This window comes from Muscardinus avellanarius (genome assembly GCF_963383645.1).
Source record: "Muscardinus avellanarius genome assembly, chromosome: 4".
In the NCBI taxonomy this organism is placed as follows: Eukaryota; Metazoa; Chordata; class Mammalia; order Rodentia; family Gliridae; genus Muscardinus; species Muscardinus avellanarius.
In genome coordinates this window covers 73234234-73248993 of record NC_137789.1, presented here as the reverse complement: position 1 = coordinate 73248993, position 14760 = coordinate 73234234, and positions in this window count along the sequence as shown.

The following is a 14760-nucleotide window of genomic DNA, read 5'->3' as shown; positions in this document are numbered from 1 at the left end:
AGCTCATATTTGTGAGGCACATCTATGACATTTGTCAATCAATCTAATGATTTATTTTAGTGCCTACTTCAACTGAATAAGACAACTCTGTTGGATACAGCTGCAAGGGTCTAAATCTTTATATTTCTCCAAATTCATATGTTCAAATTATAACCCCTAAGATGATATTATTAGGAGGTAGGCCTTTTGAAAGGTGATTAGTTCATGAGGGCAAAACTTCATAAATAGCATTAATGACTTTGTAAAAGAGGCTCCATGGAGCTGCCTTGCCACAATGAGAACACAGGAGGAAAAAAGTTTCTATAAACAAGGAAGTAGAACATCGCTAACCCTGAACTTGCCTTTGCAAGTCTTGGATTTCCCAACTTCTAGAACAGGGAGAAATAAATATCTGTTGCATATGAGTACCCAGTTTATAGTATTTTGTTACAGCAGCCAACTGATTAAGATACCCACACCACTAGTTATTCTTGGTTTCTTGAAATACTCATTTTCCTTAGCATCTGGGCAACCAGGTCTGTTTCTATCTTATCATTCAGGCAATTTCTTCCACACTTTTGAAATATTCTCCTACCCATTCATTATAGAGTTAATATCTACAGAATTCTTCTCTTGTATGTATGATAAAATGATACAATATTATCTATATTTCCCTTTTCTTGTCTTCTCTTTCTTCTCTCTCTTCTTTCTCTCTTCTCTCTCTCTCTCTCTCTCTCTCTCTCTCTCTCTCTCTCTCTCTCTCTCTCCTACTTGATCTCATCCTCTTTCAGTACTTCACATAGTTAGGTATACATAAATGATACCACAACTACATTCATGATCCAGATATTTCTTTCAAATCAAATTTACGAATCTCATGATTAGCCTCCCAGGTCTTTCCTCATTCAACTCCAACTCCATATACTTCTATCTAAAGTAATCTTTCCTTTCAGAATCTCTTCTAATAAATCACTCATTTTTAGTTATTTTCCCTTTGTTAAATTACATAAAACAGGAATGAAGGAATCATATAAAAATATTTTCTCTACCTTTAAAATAATTCAATAATTAACTCATTAGCCGGGCGTGGTGGCTCACACTTGTAATCCCCGCACTTGGGAGGTGGAGACAGGAGGATCACACAGGTTCAAAGTCAGCTGTGCTGGCTTAAGATACCCTGTTTCCAAATAAAAAATATAAAAATAGGTCTGGGAGTGTAGCCCAGAGGTAGAAGGGCTTCCAAGAACCCCAGTACCACCAAATAATAATGATAATAATAATAATAATAATCATCATCATCATCATCTCATTATTTATTGTTAATATTTCATTCTTGTCTATTAGATTTATTTACTCTAGTCATTAAAAATCTTTCACTTGTAATTTTGTATTGGAACTCAACCATGTTTTATGCTATAGCCAGAATGAGGATTATAAATTTCAAAACATTTCATGTCATTTCTTCTGCTTAAATCTCAGTACTAGTTTTATATTGCTACAAATCAAAATTCAAAAATTTTGGCTCTTTGGACTTTATATCTGCTACAATTTTCTTTTAAAGTCAGTACAATTTTCCAGTGCCATTCATTTCTCCAAATTCCTTTGCTTAACTCATTTTAAGTCCTACTTATTCTTAATTTGTGTGTCAATAAAGTCAATCAAGTATTTTTCTAAACCCAAAACATGAAATTGGAAGTCTACTTGGTCCCAAATTGCCCCCAAATAATATTTATCACACTAAATGAGTTGCCTTTCTAGTAGAACACATCTCTTTAAGATAAAGATTACATGCTATACTTCATTTCCTAGTGTATAGTGAGTACTCAATAGTTAATGACTATCTATACAATGGTAATTAGGGCTAGACAATGGTTTGCTTTCTTTGCAAATGTCAGGTTAGACTGTATTTCTTCAGAAAGGTGTCCTTTTCCACAGAGTTCTTTTTATTGAAGACTTGAATGTAAATGTTGGTACAACTTGCCAAATGACAGAAACTTGGCAATGATATAAACTACCTCAGTTGAGACATATTATTTAGTATGAACATCAACATTTAGAAAACTGAAATCTCTTTCAGAAATCTTTTAATTAGGTAGTCTTTTTGTTTACATATGATATTGCACATCCTGTCACTAATAGAAATTAACTTGGATTCCATTTGGAATACACACTTATAATTATTCTTACTGCTCAAATAAAAGCACAAAGGATAGCAATAAAGAAATTTCACATTAAAACTAAAGTTAGTATAACTCCAAAACTTTGAATATTAATTTCTAAAGACTGCAGCTAGGATTGAGTGTCTTGTCAGCTATTATTATTATTATTTTATTTCCAAAGCATCCACAAAAATCTCCTTCAGTCATAGTAAACTGTCACCTAACCCACAATCTTATCTTGTTCTAATTCTAGGGCATCTTAAATCATGATGGATATACTTTAAGTATTTTTAAAAGCCCATAAAATTGTTTCCAAAATTGTGTGTGTGTGCTATCATTTATCTAGAGCAAGGGCCAAGCTACTTACTGAGATTTTCAAATGGATTCAAATCTCCAAAGAAATGAACAAGTAATGGTAATCATTTCATAGGTAAGAGGTAAAATACATGATCTATTTACATTGTTTCATATATGAATAGATTATCATTGTGACAGAGGAAAAACATTTGTTTATTCACTTAAAATTAGATAAAACAGTTGTATTTTAATTCATTCTTCAGGATATCTAAGGACAATCTAGAAATAATGGAAATAAGTGAGATACCTTTGAAATTTTTAATATTTAGAGCCAAATGAAGGTCACAGAAGTAACTCTTTTTTATTTTTATTTTTTGTGGTACTGGAGAAGGAACCCAGGGGTTTTTCGACCTCTGGACTATACTCCCAGACCTATTTTCTACTTTAGTTGGAAATAGGATCTCACTAAGTTGCTGAGAACCTTACTAAGTAGCTGATGCTGGCTTCAAACCTGTGTGATCTTCCTGTCTCAGCCTCCCAAGTGCTGGGATTACAAGCATGTGCCACCACACCCAGCAAGAGTCTTATTTTTGCTTACTAGAACAAAAGTATTTCTTGAAAACCATAAGAGTACTTTTTTTAGCTTGTGAGGGATATATTTCTAGTACCAGATTTAGATAGTGCCTTAGTCCATTCTTTACCTGCCCTGCTAATAAATGAAACATATTTTTCTCATAAGCCTCTGTATTCACTCATAAGTCTTCCTATTGCCCCTCTGTCTTTGTAGACCTAGTATTCCACTCATTCTTATGGCCTAAATCTCTTTAATTGTGCTAGACTCTACTTAGAAACTAGATTTCAAGGAGCAGGAACATAATTAAAGAATGATAGCAACAAAAATTCTTTCCTGAAATATTTCATTTGAAAACATAAATTAGCATCTGCCTGAGAGATGATCAGGAAAGCTTAGGGTGGCATGACCTTAAGAAAAGTGAGTTAAGATAAAGGAGGAAAGATACCAGGAGAATAGTGGAAGGGAATTTGGAGAGGAATATGAAGAGTAAAAGAAGTCATGGTGAAGAAAATAGTTCAAATAATGCTTGTAATCCTAGTACTTAGGAAGCAGGAGGGTCACAGGTTCACAGCCAGCCCCAGCTACTTAGTGAGGGCCTCACAAATTAGTGAGACCCTGTTTCAAAAATAAAGTATAAAAAACAAGGCTAGAGGTAGAATGCCCATGGGTTCAATCCCCAGTACTGCAAAAAATAAAATAAAATAATGCTATGTATATGTATGAAGTTAAAAATACCATTCTCAATAATATGTATGGAGAGGGAGGGAGCAGAGTGGAATCCAGAGAAAAACACATCAAGTGCCATGTGCATATATGTTTCTATCATATGTTTCTATCACTATGAACTTCATTATGCTATATAATTGCAATGCACCAATAAAACCATATATAAAAAGAAGCTGTGATTCACATACTCTAAATTGAAGAAAAAATTATATAAATTTCCCCAAATATCTACAATACTAATTCATCACAAAAGGAAAATATAAATTTTAAATAATTTTAAATTTAAATTAAATTATTAAATTGTTATTAAATTCTTTAAATCACTTAATTTTAAATAATTTTATTAGGCCATTCTTTTTTATTTTGAATAGATGCCTAGAAATGACTTTGCAATAAAGTTATATTCTAAACATGATCGTGATATAGGGCTTTTTAGTTAGTAAGGAACTAACATATTTTAGATGGCATTTCAGTTTGGCCATACCTTGGCAAACATCAAAAAGTAATAAGTTTTATAATGATGATGAGTGTTACTGAACACATCATTCAGTTGGAGACATTTTCCATTTTTATTGATCTCATTCTGAATGGTGATCCTGAGAACTCCAGTGACAAACTATAAGTAAATCCCAGAAAGCTTCCTTATGACTACCTCCTGGTTTCACTAGCTTTTATGTAGGCACCTGTGATCTTGTCCCTGATCTCCAGTGAGATATTTTGCACTGCCCTGCTGAATGCTACAGTACAACTCTGATTCTAAGTCAAGAAGGAGAAGACGGAGCCTATTGAGATTATGGTAGGTTTGGGGATGATAAAAGGAGGGAAAACAAAAACAAATATAAAGACCAAAAATGGGCACCAGGATCTAGGACTAATCTTCAAGTCTCTGCATCTAAATTAGAGCCCAGAATATCACTTTTCAGATAAGACCCATCTTGTACCATATCCTTCTGTTCAACTTGGAAAGGAAATTCAAACCATTGTTTACTTTGGGGTGTTCTTCTAACCTTGAGTACCCTTTTTTATTTTCTGGAATCATTGGGCTACCATTGTGACTAAACACAAGAGAAATTATATATTACTTTGTACATAAAACAAAATTAAACTCAATATATAACATAAGCCAAGAGTTTGGGTTGGTAAAATTGGATTATTCATTAATATCATTGCTCTTGAAATTCCAGGAATTTCCAGGGAATTTACAAAAGGTGATAAGAGCTCTTATAAAGGAAGGTTTAAAATAAAATAAATCATCCTTTACACTGTCTCAACCAACTACTTTATTTGCAATATAGAATTAAATTTTTTTGTGGTACAAGGGATGAAACCCAGGGCAGTCTAACTTCGAGCTACACCCCCAACCCTATTTTTATTCTTTATTTTGAAACAGGATCTCACTGATTTGCAAAAGGCCTCATTAAGTAGCTGAGGCTGTCTGTGAACCGTGATCCTCCTGTCTTAGCCTCCCAAAATCTGGGCTTACAAGTGCACACCAGCATTCCTGGCTTAAGCAAATTGTTTTGAATGTATAAATTATTCAGCCTAGAAACTGAAGATCAATGCCCTGAAAATAATAAATTTGCTTTAAGCAGCAAGCATGCCACACATATTTGATCAAGGGAAAGTCCAGAGTATGATTATGCATCAGATTTTATAGACTCTGTTGAGCACCCAGATCATAACACTCCTAGATGTGTCATTTTGAAATATGCAGGGCCATGAGTGAGGTGTGCATATGTGTCCACACGTGCACACGTACACATGTGTCCACACATGCATATGTGGACATGCACACATATACATATACAAACACACAGCTACATACACATGAATATGAAGATTAGAACAAATGATCAGAAGTCTGTTGACTTTCATACAATGCCAGGCCCTTCAAATATTAATTCAGTTTGGCCTTTATTTTCTTTCTTTTTTTTTTTTTTTTTTGAGGTACTGGGAATGGAACCCAGGGGCATTCTACCTCCGAACTATACCCCTTGCCCTATTTTTATTCTTTATTTTGAAACAGGGTCTCATTGAGTTGCCAAGGGCCTCACTTAAGCAGCTGAGACTGTCCACAAACCTCGATCCTCCGGTCTCAAGCTCCAAAATGCTGGGATTACAAGCATGTGCCACCACACCTGGCTGCCTTTCTTTAATGAAATGAAATATATACTCCATTTTACACTAATGTCTAGGCTGCGGATGCACTTCTGCAAATTGAAATAATAAATTAAATAAATACCTCATCCCAGAAAAGCAAGGCGGATTCAACATATGCAAATCAATATATCTTATTTGCCACATAAATAGGACTGAGAACAAAAATCACATGATCATAACAATAGATACTGAAAAAAGTTGACAAAATTCAACCCCCATTCATGTTTAAAAAAAAACTGCAGAAAATTGGAATTGAAGGAATATATCTCAACATATTAAGGCAGTATACAATAAACCTAAAGCCAACATCATACCAATTAGGGAAAAACTACAAGAATACCCTCTAAAATCAGGAACAAGACAAGGATACCCACTATCTCTAATTCTTTTCAATATAGTCCTCCACACTCTTGCTGAAGAAATAAAACAAGAGAAGGATATCCAAGGAATTCAAATAGGAAAAAAAAAAGAAAATTATCTTTCTTTTCAGATGACATGATCCTATATCTAGAAGACCAAAATAAACAAACAAACAAACAAACAAACAAACAAACAAACAAAAAACTCAACCAAAAGACTACTTGAGCTGATTAACCAATTCAGCAAAGTAGCAGGATACAAAATCAACCTAAAGAAATCAGTAGCTTTTCTACATGCCAACTATGAATCCACAAAGAAAAAATATGGAAAACAATTGCATTAACAGTAACCTTAAAACTGATAAAATGCCAGAAATAAACCTAACCAAATAAAAATTATATAACATTAAAGAAATAAATTGAAGAAGACTTTGGAAGATGAAGAGGTCTCCCTTTCTCATGTACAGGCAGAAAAATATCAAAATGACCAATCTGCCAAAAGGAATTTACAAAATTAGTACAATCCCTATCAATAAACAATGTCATTCTTCATAGACCTAAAAAAGTCAGTCATGAATTTTATATGGAGTAACAAAAGAATCAGAATATCCAAATCAATTCTTGGCAATAAGATCCATGCAGGAGGCACCACAATTTATGACTTTAAATTATATTACAGAGCTATAGCAATTAAAACAGTATGTATTGGCACACAAATAGGCACACAAACCAGTGGAACAGAACAGTAGATACAAAAACAAATCCACACACTTTTAGTCAATTGATCTTTAACGAAAGGGCCAAATATATACCCTAGAGAAAAGACAGCCTTTTCAACAAACAGTGCTGGGAGAACTAGCTATCCATTTGTAGAAAAATGGAACTATACTGAAATTACATCTAACCCCAATCAGAGCAGCAAGCATAGAGAAATCAAATAACAAATGCTGGCGAGGATGTGGGGAAAGAGGAACTCTTTTACACTGTTGGTGGGAGTGCAAAATAGTTCAGCCTCTATGGAGATCAATGTGGAGATTCCTTAGAAAACTTGAAATAGATCCACCATATGATCCAGCTCTACCACTCCTGGATATTTTTCCAAAGGTGTTGAAATCAGAGAACAACAGTAACATATGCTTACCCATGTTCATAGCAGCACAATTCCTCATAGTCAAAATATGAAACTAATCTAGGTCTCCATCAACAGATGAATGGATTGCAAAGTTATGGGAAATATACACAATAGAATTCTATCCAGCTATAAAGAAAAACAAAATCATGCCATTCTCAAGAAGATGGAAAGATCTGGGGAACATTATGTTCAATGAGATCAGCCAAGCACAGAAAGAGAAGGGACATATGTTTTCTCTAATATACCCAAACTAGGGAGTATTAGGGATACCAGAGGGACTCTAGATGATGGAGGGGAAACCTCAGCAAAGCTAGAATGGAAGGATAGGAGAGGAATAAGGCTGAGGTTCATTAATGGAGGGAGCTACATCCAAATATGTGTAAAAGTATGAATATAGCATGGTTAACCTGGACACACATTGTTGGGTTGGGGGTAAGGGGAAACAGGGGGAGAAAGGGCACCAAGTACAGTCTAAATGCATACCATTTGAGAGGATTCAAAATGGTGACTGAGGAACACAGCACTTACTTCTCAATAGCTGAAATAAATAAAGTTCAACTACTTAGAAGGCAGTGTTTTAACCAACAAAATAAATATATCCCAGGAAGCAAAACAGAGCCAGTTACCTCGGTGGAAGGAATCCAGAAACCCTGAACTCAAGATCCACTGCGAAGAAAAAGAAGAAGAAGAAAAAGAAGGAGGAGGAGGAGGAGGAGGAGGAGGAGGAGGAGGAGGAGGAGGAGGAGGAGGAAGTTCAGAAACAACCGGGCCACCCGCCAGCGGTAGCGCGGGCTGCCAGCCCAAACTGCATTCCCTAGTCCTGACTGCTACCTCGGTGGCACAATAACCCAAGAGACTGAAAATGGTCATAGAGCCTCATCTTAAGCAGAGAGTGGTGCCCACACCAGAATCCTGTGTGCTCACCAAAGACAGGACCACAGCAGCACAGTGAGTCCTGCAGATGCTTGGATCAAGAAAGCCAGGTATCTGGGTGCGTCCAGGGAAGCTGTGGATCTTAGCGTGCACCCCAGATCTGGCACTGGCCCTGGGCATCTGTCCCCCGCCCCAGAAACCAGCACTGTCCTCATGTGCCCTGTCTGCACCCTAGGACCCTCGCTAGTTGCCTGTGTCTGCACCATCCCCACACCTAAACTTTGCGCTCACCTTGTACGCCTAGACCCTGTACCTTGCCAGAGCCCAGGCACTTACCTCACTGGCCTGGCCTGCTTCCCAGGTGGCCAAAGCTCTGTGCACCCATGAGATTTCCTTGGGTCCCCAGCCCATGCACCTGGCCTAGACCCAGCATGTATGCATGCCACATGCCCTGGACCCTAGTGCTACTGTTGTGTGCCCTGCTGGAACCAGAGACCATTACTGGACCCTGTGCTGTGCCTGCGCCCCCAGACCCACATGCACCCACCCCACACCCATGGCCCACCGCTGGGTGTCTGCGCCTGCCCCGCAGCTGGAGACTCAGTTCTAGTCTAGTGCACAGCCTTGTGCACCCTGGTGGAGCCCAGGACCAGGCACTAGGTGTCTGAGCCCACTCACGCCAGGGTCCAGTAATAGCAGTACACCCAGCCTGCACTCTGAGAACTGGCAGTGCCCTGGCAGTAAGTGTGTGCCCAGGGACCAGCAACCCTTTGCCCAGGGTGCATCTTGGGACCACATGGGCTAGCCCATGTGACAAGAAAATTCATTGAGATGCAATACTTTCACAGGGCCTCAGGGAGAGGTTCCAAGTCTACTTTGGACATCCTCCACCCCTGCTGTAGGGAAGCACAGGCCTGAGTCTAGGGTGGTGAGTCAAGAGGCGCTGACTACAGGTTGGAAATACACAGAACCTGAGAATTGTACAGAACTTATTAACAGTGACACCAGACATCCTAACACCTAAACCCAAAGATGTTAAAGGAAAGAAAGGTGTCCAAACACCTAGAGAGTGATGTAAGAAGATGAAAATAGAGTACAGAGAAAATTAAGAGACATTGGATTATATTCTGAAAACTACCACAGCAATCAGGCATTCAAATATTATATGGACCTGACCCCATATTCGTAAATAAGTAGGACTGGTTTTCTCTTTTACTGTCGATGTTTTATTTTGTTTTTATATTGATTTTGTTTTGTTATGTTATGTTTTGTTTTGTTATGGTTGTTGCTGTTTTGTTTTTTTTCCCCATCCTTCTTTTACTTTTACTTGCTTTTTTATATATATATTTGTTATTTTGCTTTGTTTGTGGTTTCACACAGTCACTAGTTCCTTTTATTTTATTCTTGTCCCTTTTTCCTCCTTATTCCTCTTTCTTTTCTTTTTTCTTTTTCCTCTTTTGGTTGTTTTTTTTTCTTTGATTACATAATAGTTAGTCTTGGTATCTTGTGTTGATATTTTATTTATGTTTGTTCACTCCTTCCCCCACTCCTCTTTAAAACTTCCCCACACTAACCCATCTACTCTTTTCCCCCCCAATTTTTTCCCATAATATACCTCCTTGTTTAATACTCAAACTATTTCATATCTCCATACTTACTCTACTAAGAGTCCTACTAATTAACTCTCTGATTCTCAGCAAGATATTATCTTATCATACTTAAAGTCTTTCTCAACCTAAACATATCTTCTACCTAATCTGACTCCTATACCAATCACGCCAGCTCCTCTCCCATCACCCAACCCTCAACATTGGAAAAGCATTGCTGACCTGCAGACACCTCTAAACTCTTAATACTAAGATTGGACTAAACATAATACTCACAAACTATGGGTAGAACTCAGAAAAACAGAATGAAGAACGCTGAAAATACAAGAACCAAGAATAATGAAGAGAAAACAGAAATCACGAATACTGACCTACAAGAAATGCAAGAAGGGGAGTTCAAAATCTTGATCTACAATATGATAAAAGGCTTTAAAACAAGTCTACAGAAAATGAAAGAGGAAATTGAAACACTGAGAAAGAATCAGAGGTTTGGAGTGAAATGAAAGAGTCAATAAATGAAATAAAGACAGCAATAAAAAGAAATTCTAGAAGATTAGATGAAATGGAAAACAGAATATCACTGTAAGGAGACAGTTCATTCAACACCGAAAACACAGTCAACAGCATACAGAAGTCAGTACAGCGCATCCTAACCTATGAATAAAAGGCACTGAAGAAGGGATTGAATTACAGACAAAGAGCATTGGTAATCTCTTCAAAGAAATAATTTCAGAGAATTATCCAAATATGTAAAAAGACTTGGATCTTCATGTTCAGGAGACATACAGAACACCACTAGGACAAGATCAAATAAGAACACCCCCACATCATATAATAATCAAAATGACCAAAATAGACATCAAGGAAAGAATCTTTAAAACAGTGAAAACAAAAGGATGGGTAACATATAGAGGCAAAACAATAATAATCACTCCAGACTACACATTCTAGGTCATGAATGCCAGGAAAGACTGGTATGATGTGATCCAGACACTGTAAGAAAACAACTTCCAACCAAAACTGCTATATGCAGCAAAACTATTATTCAACATTGAGGGAAAAACAAAGGTATTTCAGGATAAGCAAAACCTCAAAAAATTTATGAATTCTGAGACTTCCGGGAAGATGGCGACCGAGAAAAGCTGGGCTTAAGAGCCCCGCTAACAACCAATCTCTATTACCACAAAATCAGCACCTTTCATAGCCAGAAAACATCATCACCAGAGAAACAAAAAAAATCACCAGCCCAGAGAGGAGGGGGTCTCATAACAGAGCTCAGAGCCACAGAGGAGATAGGCAGCCTCATGGCCGAGGACACAGCAGCAGCGCCTTACTGCCGGTGGCAGCAGCGAGCTCACTGGACGGCTACGGCTACAGACCAACACAATTAACAGCCCACCAAGCTCCAGAGAGGAGCAGTGGACAGTGAGCCGAGGTGAGCCGCTGCGGAAGAGCCTGGCGGGATTCAGCAGATTTTTCGGCGCAGGGAGCATCTAAAGCTCCCAGTGGCTGGGCTCAGCACACGCTGCAGAGACTCAGAGGGGAGTTCAAAAACAGAGAAGAAATACATCAGCCTCACAGCCGAGGGCGTGTCAGCGGCGCCATATTGCCACCAGCGGCAGCGGCAGCAGCAGCGAATTCACCGAGTCCACTACAGCTCCATCTGCGTACTCAACAACAGTGAGTCAAATTGCAGGCCCCAGAGGAGAAATCCCAGTACTGACTCCCAGGGACTTGACCCAGTGGGGGAGTGGCGGTGGCAGAGATATCACACCATAGGAGAACGCACAACCTGGCACCCCCCATAGTCTAAAGCAGACTTTATTGACTCCCTGAGTCTGAGACTTTGTGATACAACCCAGTAAAGGAGTAGTGGTGACTGAGATACCACAGACTCGAGATCCAGAGCACCTTAAGTGAAGTCGTAGTGACCCAAGGGAAGAACCCAGAGAAGGCACAAACTGCCGAAATCATGGTAAGAGGAATAACAATGGAGCAATGAATGCCCAAAATATCACATCAGAACCCGATAAAACAGAAATTCAGAGATTTCTAGAAGATCAAATCAGGAAAATAACTTTAGAAATAATAGGGGTGTTTTGAAAAGAATTCAGAGAGAGCCAAAAAGAGACAAAGGATGCAATTAATGAAGTAAAGGCCTCAATTCAAAGTACAAACAACTGATTAGACCACATGGAGAATAAAATCTCGCTCTTAGAAGATGAGCAATCCAAAAATGAACGCATAGTTTCTAATCTAGAAAAAAAAAATTTGACAGCAGGAATCTGACATTGAAGAAATATGGGCCCATTTTAAGAGAGCTAACATAAGAATAATTGGAATAGAGGAGGGAAAAGAAGGTGAAACCAAAGGGATCAACAATCTCTTAAAGGAAGTAATAGCAGAAAATTTCCAAACATAGAGCAAGAGGTCGATACACAGGTCCAGGAGACTTATAGAATTCCATTTAGACAGGATCGAAGAAGAGGATCCCCACGCCACATAATTGTCAAAATGACCAATGTGGAAGCCAAGCAGAGAATCTTAAAGGCAATTAAAAAAAAGGGCCAAGTGACATTCAGAGGCAAACCAATTAGAATCACTCCAGACTTCCCAAACCAAGTCATGAGAGCCAGAAGAGCTTGGAGTAACATATTCCAAACTCTGAAAGAAAACAACTTCCAGCCAAAAATTTCCTACCCAGCAAAACTTTCTATCAAATTAGATGGAGAAATAAGAAGCTTCCATGACAAACAGAAACTGAAGGAATTTATGTCTTCAAAACCAGCACTAGAGAAAATGCTCAAAGAGATTAACTACAAAGAAGAAATAGGTAACAAACACCAGAACCAGAGAAACAAGATTTTCCATCCAACAGACAAATAAGATTAGTTATCTGTGGAGATTCATTATTTGTTAGTCTTATATCTATCTCTAAATTGTATTGTTTGCCTTTATTGTTGTTAATTTTTAGGATTTCTAGTTGGAATATTAATATACCTTCAGATATAGCATTTGGAAATATTTTATCTCATTCTATCAATAACTTTTAACACTGTTTACATTGTCTTTGGATATACAATATTTTTTTTAGAGAGTTTGTATACTCTTTTGTTGCCTATGCCATTGAAATCATATCCAAGAAATCACTGCCAATTTCAATGTTGTGAGGTTTTATGACCCAGATTTTCTTCTAAAAGTTTATAGTATTAAGATATATATTTAGGTCTTTTATCTATTTTGAGTTAATATTTGTATATGTGTTAGGGAAGTGTCCAATTTTATTCTTTTTCATGTAATTATTATTTTTCAACAATATTTAGTTAAAAGATTAGTACTTCCTCCACCAAATGTTCATGGAAACCTTGTCAAAAATAACTTGACAATATATTGAAGAATGTATCTCTAGGCTTTTATTTAACTCCAATGGTTTATATATCTGCCTTTAGAACAGTACTACACTGTTTCAATTATTGTAGCTTTATATGGTTTGAAATTAGAAATTATATATCTTCTAGCTTTTTTCTTTTTCGAGATCGTTTTGGGTATCTAGAGTCCATATTACATATTAGGATAGATTTTTTCCTGAAAAATAAATATATAAATATATGATAGTTTCACCTAAAAAAAGAAAAAAAAATATTCTCTGGTAAGAAAGAAAGCAAAAAGAAATATTAAAATGTTATCTTTAAGTCATCAAAAGCTTGGTATCAGACAAATGAAACTGTTATATGTGAGATTATCATTTTTAATTTTGGATAAATTGCTATAATACTAGATGTCAACCACTAAGCCAATCATGGGAAGGAGGAATGGGTAGGGAGTGTGGTGAGGATCGGGTGGGGGCTGACTGGGCAATGTGTGCATGTATGTCTACAAAAGATTTTTGTATTCCACTATGATGTATGAATACAGTGCCCCAATAAAAAATTTTAAAAAATTATGAATTTTAAGCCAACACTAGAGAAAATACTTATAGAAATAAGCCATAAAGATGAAAAAAGTTGCAGACTCCAGAACCAGAAAAGAGATGAAGTTGATCAGCAGGGCATCTAAATATGAAAAAATAATACTATATCCAACAAAAGATAGAACACAAAATGACAGAAAATAAACAACACATTTCAATAATAACACTGAATGTAAAGAGACTCAAATCTCCAATCAAAAGGCACAGACTGGCAATGTGAATTTAAAAATATAATCCAAATATATGCTGTTTGCAAGAAACATACCTTACAGCAAAAGACATTCACAGACTGAAAGTGAAAGGATGGAAAAAGATATATCATGCCAATGGGGACCAAAAATGGGCAGGAGTAGCAACATTGATATCGAACAAAACAGACTTTAAGCTAAAACACATCAGAAGAGACAAAGTAGGGCACTTTCTTTTATTAAAAGGAACAATCCACCAAGAAGATATAATGATAGTAAATGTTTATGCCCCAAATGTGGGTGCAGCCATATTTGTAAAACAAACCCTCTTGGACATCAGATCTCAAATAGACCCAAATACAATAATAGTGGGAGACTTCAACACATCTCTCACACCACTAGATAGACCTCAAGGCAAAAGATGAGTAAAGACTCTGCAGAACTGATGAAAACTATAAACCAAATGAATTTAACAGACATATACAGAATATTTCTAACAGAAAAAACAGAATACACATTCTTCTCAGCAGCCCATGGCACCTTCTCCAAAATAGATCACATTCCAGGGCACAAAGAAAGCACCAGCAAATTCAAAAGATGTAATATAATTCTCTGCATCTTTTCAGACCATAATGGAAGGAAAGTAGAAATCAACAACAGGAAACCCAAAATAAACTATTTAAATTCATGGAGATTGAATGATACACTCTTGAACAACGAGTGGGTAAGAGCTGAA